Source organism: Neophocaena asiaeorientalis, unplaced genomic scaffold, assembly GCF_003031525.2.
Source record: "Neophocaena asiaeorientalis asiaeorientalis breed wild unplaced genomic scaffold, Neophocaena_asiaeorientalis_V1.1 scaffold78, whole genome shotgun sequence".
Taxonomy (NCBI): Eukaryota; Metazoa; Chordata; class Mammalia; order Artiodactyla; family Phocoenidae; genus Neophocaena; species Neophocaena asiaeorientalis.
This window is the reverse complement of record NW_020175018.1, coordinates 1,915,804-1,930,515: the sequence shown is the minus strand read 5'-3', so window position 1 is coordinate 1,930,515 and position 14,712 is coordinate 1,915,804.

Here is a 14,712-nt window from a genome sequence, read left to right as displayed (position 1 = left end):
ATATACGCAAAACAATCAATATGATAAACCATATAAACCAACTGAAGGAGAAAAACCGTATGATCATCTCAATAGATGCAGAAAAAGCTTCTGACAAAATTGAACACCCATTTATGATAAAAATCGTCCAGAAAGTAGGCATAGAGGGAATTCACCTCAACGTAATAAAGGCCATATATGACAAACCCACAGCCAACAGCGTTCTCAATGGTGAAAAACTGAAACTATTTCCACTAAGATCAGGAACAAGATAAGGTTTCCCACTCCCACCACTATTATTCAACATAGTTTTGGAAGTTTTAGCCACAGCAATCAGAGAAGAAAAAGAAATAAAAGGAATCCAAATCGGAAAAGAAGAAGTAAAGCTGTCATTGTTTGCGGATGACATGATATTATACATAGGGAATCCGAAAGACTCTACCAGAAAACTACTAGAGCTAATCAATGAATTTGGTAAAGTAGCAGGATACAAAGTTAATGTACAGAAATCTCTTGCATTCCTATACATTAATGATGAAAAATATGAAAGAGAAATTAAGGAAACACTCCCATTTACTGTTGCAATAAAAAGAACAAAATACCTAGGAATAAACCTACCTAAGGAGCCAGAAGACCTTTATGCAGAAAACTATAAAACACTGATGAAAGAAATTAAAGGTGATACAAACAGTTGGGGAGATATGCCATGTTCTTGGATTGGAAGAATCAACATTGTGAGAATGACTATACTACCCAAAGCAATCTACAGATTTAATGCAATCCCTATCAAACTACCAATGGCATTTTTCACAGAGCTAGGACAAAAAAATTCACAATTTGTATGGAAACACAAAAGACCCCGAATAGCCAAAGCAATCTTGAGAAAGAAAAATGGAGCTGGAGGAATCAGGCTCCCTGACTTCAGACTATACTACAAAGCTACAGTAATCAAGACAGTATGGTACTGGCACAAAAACAGAAAGATAGATCAATGGAATAGGATAGAAAGCCCATAGATAAACGCACACACATATGGTCACCTTATTTGTGATAAAGGAGGCAAGAATATACAATGGAGAAAGGACAGCCTCTTCACTAAGTGCTGCGGCACAAACTGGACAGCTACCTGTAAAAGACTATGAATGGATAAAGATGATGTGGCACATATATACAATGGAATATTACTCAGCCATATAAGGAACGAAATTGAGTTATTTATAGTGCGGTGGATGGACCTAGAGACTGTCATACAGAGTGAAGTAAGTCAGAAAGAGAAAAACAAATACCGTATGCTAACACATATATATGGAATCTAAAAAAAAAAACAATGGTTCTGAAGAACCTAGGGGCAGGACAGGAATAAAGACTCAGACGTAGAGAATGGACTTGAGGACATGGGGAGGGGGAAGGGTAAGCTGGGACGAAGTGAGAGAGTGGCATGGAGTTATATATACTAACAAATGTAAAATAGATAGCTAGTGGGAATCAACCACATAGCACCGGGAGATCAGCTCAGTGCTTTGTGACCACCTAGAGGGGTGGGATAGTGAGGGTGGGAGGGAGACGCAAGAGGGAGGGGATATGGGGATATATGTATATGTATAGCTGATTCACTGTTATAAAGCAGAAACTAACTAATGCTAATGCTTTACACCATTGTAAAGCAATTATACTCCAATAAAGATGTTTAAAAAATAATCATCTCATTGAAGAAAATTTATATGTAGGTATATCCACCATCTTGGATTAGAGAACAGCCTCAGGTTTTGAGATGGACAGCTTCCTGGCCTCCACTTTCAGGTCCATGAAACACGGGTTGTCAGTAAAATGAAGAAAATTCAAATTCTTGCATCCAACTCAGTATACCCTTGAAAGAAGTAGGGTCTACCCCACAATATATTCTCACAAGAAGAGGCATTTCTGAGGAGTGAGTTTATAACTTAGGAGTTCCTTCTGTCCTGGGAACATTTAGCCTTTCATGTTTAGTTGCCCAAAACTTCTGCACATATTTATTCCCTTTAGTCACCACAGATATCTTTATAGCACCCATATGCTACCAACATACGTTTCTTCATTAAGTCAACAATGGCTCAAATTTTTCATTCTAATATTAGCACTCCTATCCCCAACCTCCCACCAGCATTTAGTGTTTTAAGCCTTTGTACTAAGTATTTTGTCTATGATAGTCTTTATTCCCTATGTGTCTTCTATGCACTGTAAAATCCTGGTTAGTTAAGGCAAACTTTCAGCCAGACTTCCTCTGAGCGAGCTCTTATTGTGTCCTACATCTTCCTTATCATTGATGGCACATATTGATATAGTAATATCTAGTTCGATCTCATTGAAAGTAGACTTATTGGGACTTCCCTGGTGGTCCAGTTTTTAAGCGTGGTCCAGTGGTCCACGCTTCCAAGGCAGAGGATGTGGGTTCAAACCCTGGTCGGGGAATTAAGATCCCACATGCCGCATGTTGTGGCCAGAAAAAAAAAAAAAAAAACGAAAGTAGACTTATTTCTCTCTGTGTTCTTACTGCCAAGAACTGACCATGATATACATTATTGTTATCTGCATTTATCAGTTAGGTTGCTTTTAATAGCAAGTAATAGAAAATCCAATTCAAATTGGTTTAGTTAATAGGAAAACGTACCGATTCAAATAATTGAGGGTCAAAAGGTGACCCTAGAGGCAGACTCTAGTTTGGATTTCCTGTTGCAGTTTTGGATTGGGCTCCTCTCCAAGTATCTCTTTCATCTCAGGCATGTAGCTAGACGGCCACAGCAATAATGAGCCTTATACTCACACGTAGTAACTTACAGAGGAAGAGAGACACTGATTGTTCCCATGGCCAAATTCACCTCCCACATCACTTACAGAATTGGGCCATGTGCCCATCCCTAAGTCAATTACTGCAAAGTGAAATGAGAGGACCCTGAGATCAATCAGATCTATCCCCAGAGCTAGAGGGGGCGTCACCTTCCCATGCAGCACACAGACACTGTCCCAAGCTGAGGTCCAGTTGAGAATGTATTCAGCTAAAAGTAACTACTAGACCTGCAGTGGTTAAGTTAATAGGGGTTTATTTTTTCACATAACTAGAGTGAGGTGCCTGCCAGAATTAATTCATCACCTAAATTTATTGGCACTGGCACCTGTGTGATTCTCTTGGTCTTCCCCTCATGCATGTTTCAGTGCGTTATAAATAGGAGGGATTGAAAAATGCTACAGGTTTGGTTTTTCACTGATGGAGAAGGTATTAACAAAAATGGAGAGGGGTAAGACTAGAGTAAATCTCATGGTGTGCTGTAGATTGAAATGGAAAGTGATGAGGTAAACGCGTGGTTTTTAACTTACATACATACACAAATATAGAGAGATACAGATTTTGTGTATGTGTGTCTGTCTGTTCTATCTCTGCCCATTAAAAGGACCTAGAAACAGTGGCGCATCTTTCACAATGAGTATGCCTAGTTCTTGGTTTCTATATACTGTTCCGCAGTAAAGAAACTAGAGTCCCTAAGAGTAATGGCTTATCCAGAGCTGAGGAAGGGAAAATTCAAGATAGGTCAAAAACATTTTGTTGTACCATAAAGCAAGGAATTGCTGAAAGAATGATGGGGACGGGTCAATACACTACTGAAGCTAGTTCGAGGGGCTCCACTGGCCAGTTCTACGACATTTGTGCATCAAAATGAATAACTTTTTTTTTGCGGTACGCGGGCCTCTCACTGTTGTGGCCTCTGCCGTTGCGGAGCACAGGCTCCGGACACGCAGGCTCAGTGGCCATGGCTCACGGGCCCAGCCGCTCTGCGGCATGTGGGATCTTCCCGGACCGGGGCATGAACCCGTGCCCCCTGCATCGGCAGGCGGACTCTCAACCACTGCGCCACCAGGGAAGCCCGAATAACATTATTGACAGGTTGTAATCCTTTGAGTGAAACAGATATCTATTTGTTTATACTGATTTAAATAAATGGGGGAGAAGGAAAAGCTCCAGTTTACAATAGAAGACTTGGAAGTATCAATGCCTAAAATATGTTTTATTAATCATGAATTGATTAATATTCAATACAAAATACTTATTAACTAACCTCACAGTAGAGAAACCTTACAGACACTTTTAACCAAGTGATAAAAGTTAGCATCACCAGTAATGGGACAAATTAGCATTTGGTGCTTAATGATGTAATCCTGTGAGAAGAATATCTGGCACATATTACTGCTAAAGAGCTCATAAATCATTAGGAAACATCATACAAACTCCAACTGAGGACTATTCTACAAAGTAACTGGCCTGGCCTGTTCAAAACTGTCAGTCATGAAAGATAAAGAACCACTAGGTATAAAATAAATAATTTATAAGGATGTAATGTACAGCACAGGGAATATAGTCAATATTTTATAATAACCTTGTTTGGAGTCTAATCTATAAAAATATCAAATTACTATGTTGTACACCTGAAACTAATATAATATTGTAAGTCAACTATAATTTAAATTTTAAAAAAGACTGAGGAATTGTTTTAGATTGAAGGAAATTAAAAATACATGACAGCTAAGTGAACTTACATTACTGCATTTGAAACAGAATATAAAAAGGACATTATTCAGACATCAGGGAAATTTCAGGTGGGTATATGTATTAGAAAGCAATATTGGGTCAATGCTAACGTTCTTATTTTGATAGTTGTACTGTCATTATATGGGAGGTTATCCTTGTTTTTAAGAAAAACAAACTTGCAAATGGTTCAGAAACAATGATATATATGAATATGTGTGCTGTGTGTGAGGGTGTGTATGTAATAGAGAAAGAATGTTAAGACAAATGCAGAAAAATGTTAATAATCAAGGAATCTGGGTGGTGGAGGTATGTACTATTTTGCAACTTTTCTGAAGATTTTACATTATTTCAAAATAGAATGTTTTTTAAAAAAAGAGGAAGAATGGGAATATGCAAGTTGCTTGGCAACCAAGTGTGTTTATGATAACACACATCTCAGGCCTCACAAGCCAGACCCTACCAAAAAATGCTGCACTTCCTTGTATTTCCAAATTATAGTGGCATTATCCCTCAAGCTACTCAAATATAGAAAACTCATCCTTTTACCATAGTCCACCAAGTATCTCTGGGAAAGTTCCACAAATCTGTCCTAATTGTCATTTTTTGTATAAACCAGTCATTTGTCGCCAGACCGCCATCTGCTCTTCTGCAGGTCACTCTTTCTCTACTGAGATGATTTCACCCATGTTGCAGTCACTACACTTCTTCATCTCCCTGTTGTGGCATCCTCACCTGCCCATGAGATCACCGATATCCTAGTTTGGCTGGGCCCAGCTGTCCTTCACTGACATGCAATGGTCCCAGGAGTGTAAAAAGCTCTTCCTTTGGCTGCCACCTCCAAACATAGAAAGGACTTCTTTTGAAAGCCCAAACTCAGGGACAGTTCTTACCACCAAGAATCTTCAGAGATCCTTGCAACTCTCAGTGCAACTCCAACTGACTTCCAAGGGGGTGAGGGAGAAAACTTAAATCTCCCAAGAGCAGTGGATAGGTGCTTGTTTTACATCTGTAGCAGGAGTTGACAGATAATGCCCCATGGGCCAAATCGAGCCTGCTGCCCATTACATATGGCCCACAAGCCAAGAATGGTTTCTGCATTTGTAAATGGTTGAAAAAAAGTCAAAAGAAGAAGAATATTTTACGACCCATGAGAATAATATAATTTCAAATTTTAGGATCCATACATAAAGTTTTATTGGAATGCAGTCATGCTTCTTCATTTATATACTGTCTAGGGCAACTTTCATGCCAAAATGGCAGCACTGACTTCCTGGAAATTCTAATATATTTGCTACCTGGTGCTTTACAAATAAAGTTTGTCAACCCCTGACCTATATGACTGAAAGAGCCTTCTGATGTGGTCCCTCTTCAGATAAGTACAAAAGACACAATCTCCTCGTAAAGCAAGTCCACATCTTTAGCCCAGGAAAGTAGAAACGATTTATAACTTCTTAAATGACAACTTTTTCATCTTCAAAGTGACCTTAAGTTTCAGCTGCTGGAACTCTGATACATTCAACTCCAAGTTAACATGTATTGAGCTGAGCTGAACCTTTAGGAATTGGCTCCCAGCTGAGTCTCCAGTGCTTCGGTAGGAGAGAAGGGTACTGAGGGGGTAGGGGTGGGAGAGTAAATGAAGTGGTACCAATCGAAGATCTGGGAATTTCTCACTGAGCTCAGGCAACACTCCTGCTATCGGTGCAACTCGTGGACCACATACTAGAGAAAAAAAAGTCAGGGCACCATAATTCTGCTTTGATCATTATTTCTACAGGATAAATTTCTGGCATTCTTATTATTTGGATTGAGTTTAATACTCAAGTATTCACTGCAAAATTGATGCCCATATGATTTTTTAGTGAATTTTAGTACTTTACACTTAAGGAAAATTATTTATATTGTTTTCATTAAAATGGAAATGGAAATGAATCCAGAGAGAAGATATTTAAACCTATGCACCACCACCAAAATGTTGGCCTTAGCCGTACAGCCATATGGAAATGAATTCTGCAAATAACCTGAATGAGCTTGGAAATGAATTCTTCTCCAGTCACGTGCTCAGATGTAAATACAGCTCAGTCATCCCTTTGACTGCAATTTTCTGTGACCCCGTTAAGCCATGCCTGGACTCCCGGTCTACAAAAACTGTGAGATAATGTCCAAGTGCTATCTCTTAGCTGATAAATTTGTGATGATTTGTCATACAATAGAAAACTGATACACTGGGCAACACCCCTCTGCTCCTTTTTCCCTTCTCTAAGATGGTAATATTCTGCTGCTATGACCGAGGCTGTGCCTTCAAGAGGCAGCTGTGTAAGAAAGAGCTCAGGAACTCTTCTGGACTGACGTACGGAGACTATTTTCAGCAGCGAGGCTTAGAGATGGCTGGAGAAGCTGGTACCTGAGGGGGGTCAAGCATGGAGCCTGCATGGCCCTCCCCCAATCCTTGCCCAGCACCCATCCCTGCACAAACACTGGAGAGCGGTGGGAGATCACCCTGTGGGTATGGGGGGCCAGTATGATCGGAACACATGACTTCATGTGTGTGTAACATCTGAAAAAATTACTGTTTGCAGGAAACATGCCACTGATATGGTAGGGAAGTAAAAGTGTGGTGTTTGGTGTCTGAACATTTGGGTACTTCAAGACTTAGTTCTGCCATTTACTGTGTGACTAAGGCCTCGCTGTAGGAGGTTTCTGACTCTTCCTCTCACCTGTAAAGCGTGTATCATCATAATATCTGAAACTATGTTGCCACAACCATCTATTGTACATCATCGGTGTATACCAGACATGATGCCGGAAGCCAGGAATACAGAAATAAATGAAACGTGGCACCCACCCGCAGGACTTGAGAAAGACTGCTATGTAAAAAAATTAACTGCATGAGGAAAATCAGAATCGTCCTTTTTTCACCTCCATGGTCAGCAGGGCCTAGGACAGCACGCAGTGATATCCGCTGCGTGTCTACTGAGTGAATGTGTAGAACAGGGGTCCCCGACCCCTGGGCCGCGGACTGGTACCGGTCGGTGGCCTGTTAGGAACCGGGCCGCACAGCAGGAGGCGAGCAGCCCGCGAGTGGGCGAAGCTTCATCTATGGTTCCCCATCGCTCCCATTACCGCCTGAACCATCCCCCCCAGCCCCGCCCCATCTGTAGAAAAACTGTCTCCCATGAAACGGGTGCCTGGTGCCAAAAAGGCTGGGGACCACTGGTATAGAAGGTTGTGAGGTTAAGAACTGGTGATGAAATTGTACTTGAGGGAGAAGACAGCTTTTTAGTAGCAAAATCTCTTATAGGTTATTTTGTTATTAAATAGTAGCACTGGTCCAGACTAGAATAAAATAGTTAAACCGTACTACCCAGGAAATACACCAGAACATTGGAGGGGGAGTTTTAAGGTACTAGAAAGGGGGAGGGTGGAAGAGGAACAATAAGACCAAAGCCTGGGCTGAAACGACATCCATCCCAAGCTGCAAAGTTACACACTTACACACACGCTCACACTTAGGGTGGGTTCTCTGTAAAAGTCTGCTATCCACAGCTCCCATGTGGGAGTTTGGGAGAGATAAATTAAAAGGAGCTGTTTGCCAAGCATTGATGAATGGCAGAGGGTGGGAATGGCTCGTGGGGAGAAGCAAAAGGATGGACAATGGGAGAGACATGAAACCAGGGCCAGAGGGGACCGGCCTGAGTCCCCAGAGGTCACACAGGACAGTTGGGATCTCACCATCGTGGAACGGGGCTTCGAGCCAAAGTGCACCTTCGTCATAACCGACAAGGTGACCCCTGCAAGCTGAAGGGCTAGGGGACGTGTGGGGGCTGACGCTGAGGAAATGAGAAAACCAACGGACAAGATGTCAGGAGAACGACGGGAAGGGAGACGCACCCCTATCTTGGGGAAAGGAAAGAATTCAGTTATACCTGCTGTCAGTGGTGAATTACTACAGAATAGAAAGAAAAGCTGACGAAGAGCCTCTCAGTGTCATTTCTTCCCCCAGAGAACAGGCAGGCAGATACTTGGAGAAGGAGAACCATTAGGGGACAATGATGGAGTTAGAATTTCTGGGATCAGGTCAACAGACAGGAAGAACTCAATGGGCTCTGCATCCATGGCTCCCAGGCCAGAAACAGCCCGAGGAGTGGGAGCGAGTGGGCTCTGAGAGTGCCCCTCCTTCCAAACAGACCTGCCTTCTCCCCAGAGGGATGTTTGCTTCACTTCCCTATCTTGTTTCTCTTCTATTTTTACCTGATGCCTGAGACCTGACCCTTCTACTAATTCTTTTCACTGAAAGATCAGGGAAATTTTTAAAAGAGGAAAGAAAGATAGGAAAAGAGAAAAGACAAGCAGAACATTATATGAACGTGAGCATGTTTGCAGGAGCGCAGACCCTGCTTGGAAAATGATTCCTTGGAAGAGGACTTTGGCGTCAAATAGTTTAGCTGCTGCCAGTCTTTTATGAGTCCTTCGTTAACATTTCCCCTCCACTGAGGTAGATCAAGACAAACCTGCATTCCTTCCGCTCTGTCTGGGGCCTGCTTCTAACCTATGTCAGCTGCTGCTTTGCTGAGGCTCTTGGGTTTGAGAAAACCCACCTGGCAGCTTCAAGTCCATTTGTAGCAGCACTTGTGGAGATGGGGTGTCATCTGGGAGCCATGGCAGCAGAGACACAACAAACAAAAGCAATCACGGGCTTCCATGGTTGAAGTCCTCCTTAGCTCCCCAGAACTGTTTATGGAGTAGTTGAGTGGTCATATATCCCTGGTCCCCCAAAGCCAGACAGGGGGGAGCTGTTGGAAGAGCTTATATGTTTATACACAAAATAATTCAGTCTGGGAGTGACCATGGGACCGTGTACATCTCCTGCTACCATTTGGTTGTGACTGTCCCACTCTCCTCATTCATCCATTTCATAATTACTTCCTCTCTCCCTCCCTCCCTTCCTTCCTTCCTTCCTTCTTCCCTTTCTTTCTCTCTCTCTTTCTTTCTCTCTTTCATTAGTTGAGCAATTGATAGATGCCAGATCCTAGGATTAGAACTGAGAACAAAGACACGGTCTCCATCTTCACAGAGCTCAGAGGTGAGTTGGAGAAACAGGCAGACACATGACCTGTTGGTATATATACAACATCCATAGTGTGTTTAGTGTGGTAAGTATACAGCAGGGACTGCGGGAAACAGAAGAGTGACTTCCTAATCAAGTAAGGGCCTTCAGAAAAGGCCTCAAGGAGGTATTAAGGTCTGAGCTAGGCTTTGAAATACAAGTTAATTGAGTGGAGAAGTGATGGACAGGCATCCTTCTGGAAAATGGTACAGCCTGTGTAGGCAGGAAGGATGGAGAAATCACAAGGGTGTTGGAGAAGCCCCATGGCAGCTCAAGTATAGGGCACATGTGGTTGAGTGTGAGACATGGGGCTCAGGCAAGAGCAAAACCATAAAATGGTATATAAACAAGCAGAGGACAGATGATCCAATGTGCATTTCAGAAAGAACTCACATCCAGAAGCCTGGAAAAAGATGGAATGAAGGAGAGGAGGGCCGAAAAGAGAAAAGCCATGCACTCACACTTCTATTAAATCACCAGCAAAAATAGGCCAACGGGATACTTATGAGTGTTTAGCAGTGAAGGCAATAATAGCTCTTCAGCTAACTAGCACACAAACAGGGAGGCTCAGCTCCCTTCCCGGTTAAATTCTGATCCATTTTCTTGTATATGAAGAGAATCCATAATGCCTGCTTCATTCAGTCTTTCAGTATTGCTCAACTTTTAATTCCCATTGACTCATTACCCAATTTATGCCAAGCACAGGGATATCAAGATAAAATGGACCATACTTTGTACTTTCATTACCTAACAATGAACAGCGATTTGCAGCATTAAAATACAGTGATCGATAACTTAGCCCATTCACTGATTGCCCCCTTTTTATAATGTTTTTATTTGCAACATCAGATTACAGGGAAATAAAAGAAAATTAAGAAGTTCACTGAATGCTTTGCAGATTAAGTTAGCAGTGGAAATACACATGGTTTCTGTGGAGTCCAAAGTAGCTGAGAGAGCAGTTAATGAAGACCAGGCTGAGTGTTTGGGGAGAAAGGTCGTGTGCTGGGTCTCTACTTGCTGGTGTCCTGCAGTCTGGTTTGGACAGAGTTCTGAACTGTGGGCAGATGGTGATGCCGGCTCAGCCTGCTGCCACGTAGAGGTAGGGGAGGGGCAGGCTCTACAGTAGCCCTGGAAGACCCAGATGGGCCCCCAAAATAACTCGTAAAAAGTGGCCCCAGTGAATTTTGTTGGCTATCATATATCTGAGTTTGCCTTTCAAGCTCACAGGCTCTGAGCTTTAGAGAATGTTCCATTCTAAATATGCCCCCCTCTGTCTGATGAACACATGTTCATTTTCTATCCCTTTTTCTCTAGGACCTCCCCTGAAGCCAAGAAGAAAACTATACTAAAGTGTTCAGTACATTTTTCTCGTAGTATGCCATGTGGCGCATATCACAGTGTAAAATGCGATGCAAAAATATATAACAAAGCAATATGTACTCTATGTATTATATTATACTGTATATATTATATATGATATAATGCCATATACCATGAAGGGCTGTAATTCTTTGTTTCCTTGACTATGTTGGCCATGAGACTGTGATCTACTTGACTGCAGGGCAGTAACTTATGCGCCATTACATCTGTAGATCTAGCAGCATCTGACAAGTAGTAGGAGTTCAGGGTGTGTTTTTGATAAAGGAAGGACAGGAATGGAAAGGAAAGGATGAAAAGGAGGAAGGAAACAAAGGAAATAATTATCTTGCAAAGAAGCAAACTCTAATCTTCTTTTTAAAATGGCTTCAGTACCTCACCAACTCAGGCTGTTTCCCTCTAAGGGCTCTGGCACTGTTTTAGTCAAATATCAAGGAAAAAAAAGTGAGAATGCAGGTTCCCTGTCTTCATACCACCTGAAAGAAAGTCTAGATTCCCTTGTTTGTTTACACACCCTCTAGAGGAGTGAGATAAGGAAAGCAATCACACATAAAGATAAATGTCATTATCCAAGTGTGTACAAGGTAGGAAGTGAGAGAAAGGAATAGTTAATTTGGCCCAGAAAGATCAGGGCAGGAGGAATGTTTGAGATGAATTTTCAAGGCCAAGGAAGAGGTACAGCCCGGGAGAGAAGAGTAGCTGGGGAAGGTGAGTCTCACCAGAGTGGCTCCTAAAGCTTCCTAACATCTGAGCCCTGTTCCACCAGGAGAGTAGTGGTGGGAAGAGTTCGAATATTTTCAGCAGTCATGATACTTGCAAAGGTGGCATCGTTTCTTTAAAAACTGTGTCCTTGAGGATTGATGTTGTTGAAGGGTATGATTCATCCACTGAGAGCTCAAGACCAATGTGCTCATTTCACAGGTGAAAAATTGGAGAAACAAGGGGTAAACAGACTTGACAAAATGTATTCAACATACACAGAGACAGGGCCAGAACTGAAGAACTGAATCAAGATTCTCTTAAATCATGAGGGTAACAGTTGGGTCCAACAGAATAACCTAGAGGGACGCCCCCCCATCAACCTAGTGTGTCAGTACCTATGTCCTCTATAGATGACACTCCCTATTCTGCATGGCCTCACCCTAAAATAAATTTATTAACAACAAAAGTGACTGTAACTAAACTCTTTGAAGGAAGATCCATAGTTGAGGAAGAATATAAACTCACTAAAAATTACTCAAGTCTGTGCACCCTGCCTCTGACACTTTCTAACTCTGCATCCTTTTCCAAATTCACTGCTGTTTCTTCACCTCCTCATCTGTAAAATGAGTATTCACTCATAACTCAAAGACCTGTGAGAAGTCTGAGAGATACTATACCTATGGAGAAAAGTTAGCACAGTTCCGGGACTTCCCTGGTGGTGCAGTGGTTAAGAATCCGCCTGCCAATGCAAAGCACATCGGTTTGGTCCAGGAAGATCCCACAAACCGCGGAGCAGCTAAGCCCATGCGCCACAACTACTGAGCCTGCGAGCCACAACTACTGAGCCCGCGTGCCAAAACTACTGAAGCCTGCGTGCCTAGAGCCCATGCTCCACAACAAGAGAAGCCACCCACAGTGAGAAGCCCATGCACCGCAACGAAGAATGGCCCCTGCTCGCCGCAACTAGACAAAGCCCGAACGCAGCAACGAAGACCCAACGCAGCCAAAAATAAATAAATAAATAAATTTATTTTTAAAAATTAGCACAGTTCCTAGGTGTAGTGGGCTAAATGATGGTGCCCTCAAAATACATGTGCACGTCCAAATACCTAGACCCTGTGTATGTAACCTTATTTGGAAAAAGAGTCTTTGCAGATGCAATCAAGTTAAGGATGTCGAGATGGGGAGATCATGCAGGGTTACCCAGGTGGGCCTGAGATCCAGTTGACAGGTGATAGGTTAGAGACACACAGAGAAGAGGAGGAGAAAGGTGACCAGAGAGGTAGAAATTGGAATGATACAGCCACAAGCCGGGGAACACCTGGAACCACCAGAAGCTGGAAGAGACTACAAACATAATCTCCTGCAGAGCCTCCGGAGAGGGTGTGACCCTGCCAACACCTTGATTTCATACTTATGTCCTCCAGAACTGTGAGAGAATACATTTCTGTTGCTTTAAGCCACCAAGTTTGTGATAATGTGTTATGACAGCCACAGGAAACTAACAGGAACTAGAAACTTGCCTATTCAAAAACTGTATATAACTTCTCATCTCTATCTGCCAGAGAGGTCATTATGAAAACACAACTGATGCCTTTATTTCTTTTCTTTTGCTTTTTCTTTAGCTGGGCAGGAAGGGGGCTGGGACTATGAGACATTTGCTCCATGAGCTCTGTTCTGGGCCCTAGTATAAGCTCTGCTATGCCTCTAGATAGGAACAAGTGGCAAGAATAAGACTGAAATCTTTGTGAAAAACCCATCCAAGAGTGGGGAGGCAGAGGAGAGGAAGATGGAAAAACCAGCGTCAACTTGACTTTCTTTTTTGAACTCTAATATTAGGTGGGAAGAGGAAAGGGTGTTTCTACACTTGTTTCCCATAAGGCCTTGTCCCAGGGAGTTAATATGGTAGAAACATCACTGGGCTGGATGTTGAGGGCCCTGGAAGTGTGTCTAAACCCTGCCAATAATCCATAGTATGTCCACTGCTCATAATTCTTCCTTTATGAGCACCATTTTTCTCATCAATAAAGTCAATATTCAGTGCCCTCTAATTTTGACAAGAAAAATAAAGAGGCAACAACTATTGTCTACTCCAAGTTTCATCTGGCTAAGTTCACTCTCCCATATATCTAAATTTCAAACATAAGGACGAGAAATAATTCACCCCGTTATAGAGATATGGGTTTTATTATGCATTCCACCACCACCCACTCTGGTAATGTACCCTTTACTCTGGCATCTAAGTTCGCACAATCTCCCAATCGTTTAGCCACACTGAGTGATTTTCCACTCGACACTGTTTTCCTACGCACAGATGGAATCTTGAGTGACACCCCAAAACAAAACATCAAGTAGCAGCAGAAATCCAGATGTAGGTCAGTCCTCACTTTTGCCCAGGTTCCTTATTCAAGTAACCCAATACAATCTCCACTTCCAAGAAGCAAAAGAGATGCTTATGGGAAATTTAGGACCTTAGTCACGAAGTAGTCAGTGAATTCTGTATGGTGATTTCCCATTTCATAGTTTAAATCTCATCAATTTGTATCAAACAATTTTAGAGTAACATGAAGAATTACAGAAGAATTACTTCTCATTTTGCCAATATGGAAAACCGAGGCCAGGAGAGAAAAGAGATGCCCAGCTGTACACAAGTCAGTGACAGAGGAGGGACTAGACCCCCAAATATCCTGAGTTGTATACCCTGCAGTTTTTTCCCAACAGTATGCTTGTTCAGGGCCCCAGTGGTAGGGAGCTTCAGTGTAATGGGGTGTGCGTAGAGGGGATGGCAGGGGAGTTATAAAGTTGTAAAACCAACCCAGCATGGCAGCATTCCGTCCATCATTTGGGACTAAGGGTGAAGAATAGAGAGGTATGCCTTACTACTTAGCCAGGAGCTATTAGTATAATTCTTCTCAGGCAGAGGTGGGAGGAGATTTTGTTCCCCAGGGAACATCTGACAATGCCTGGAGACATTTTTGATTGTCACAAGGTG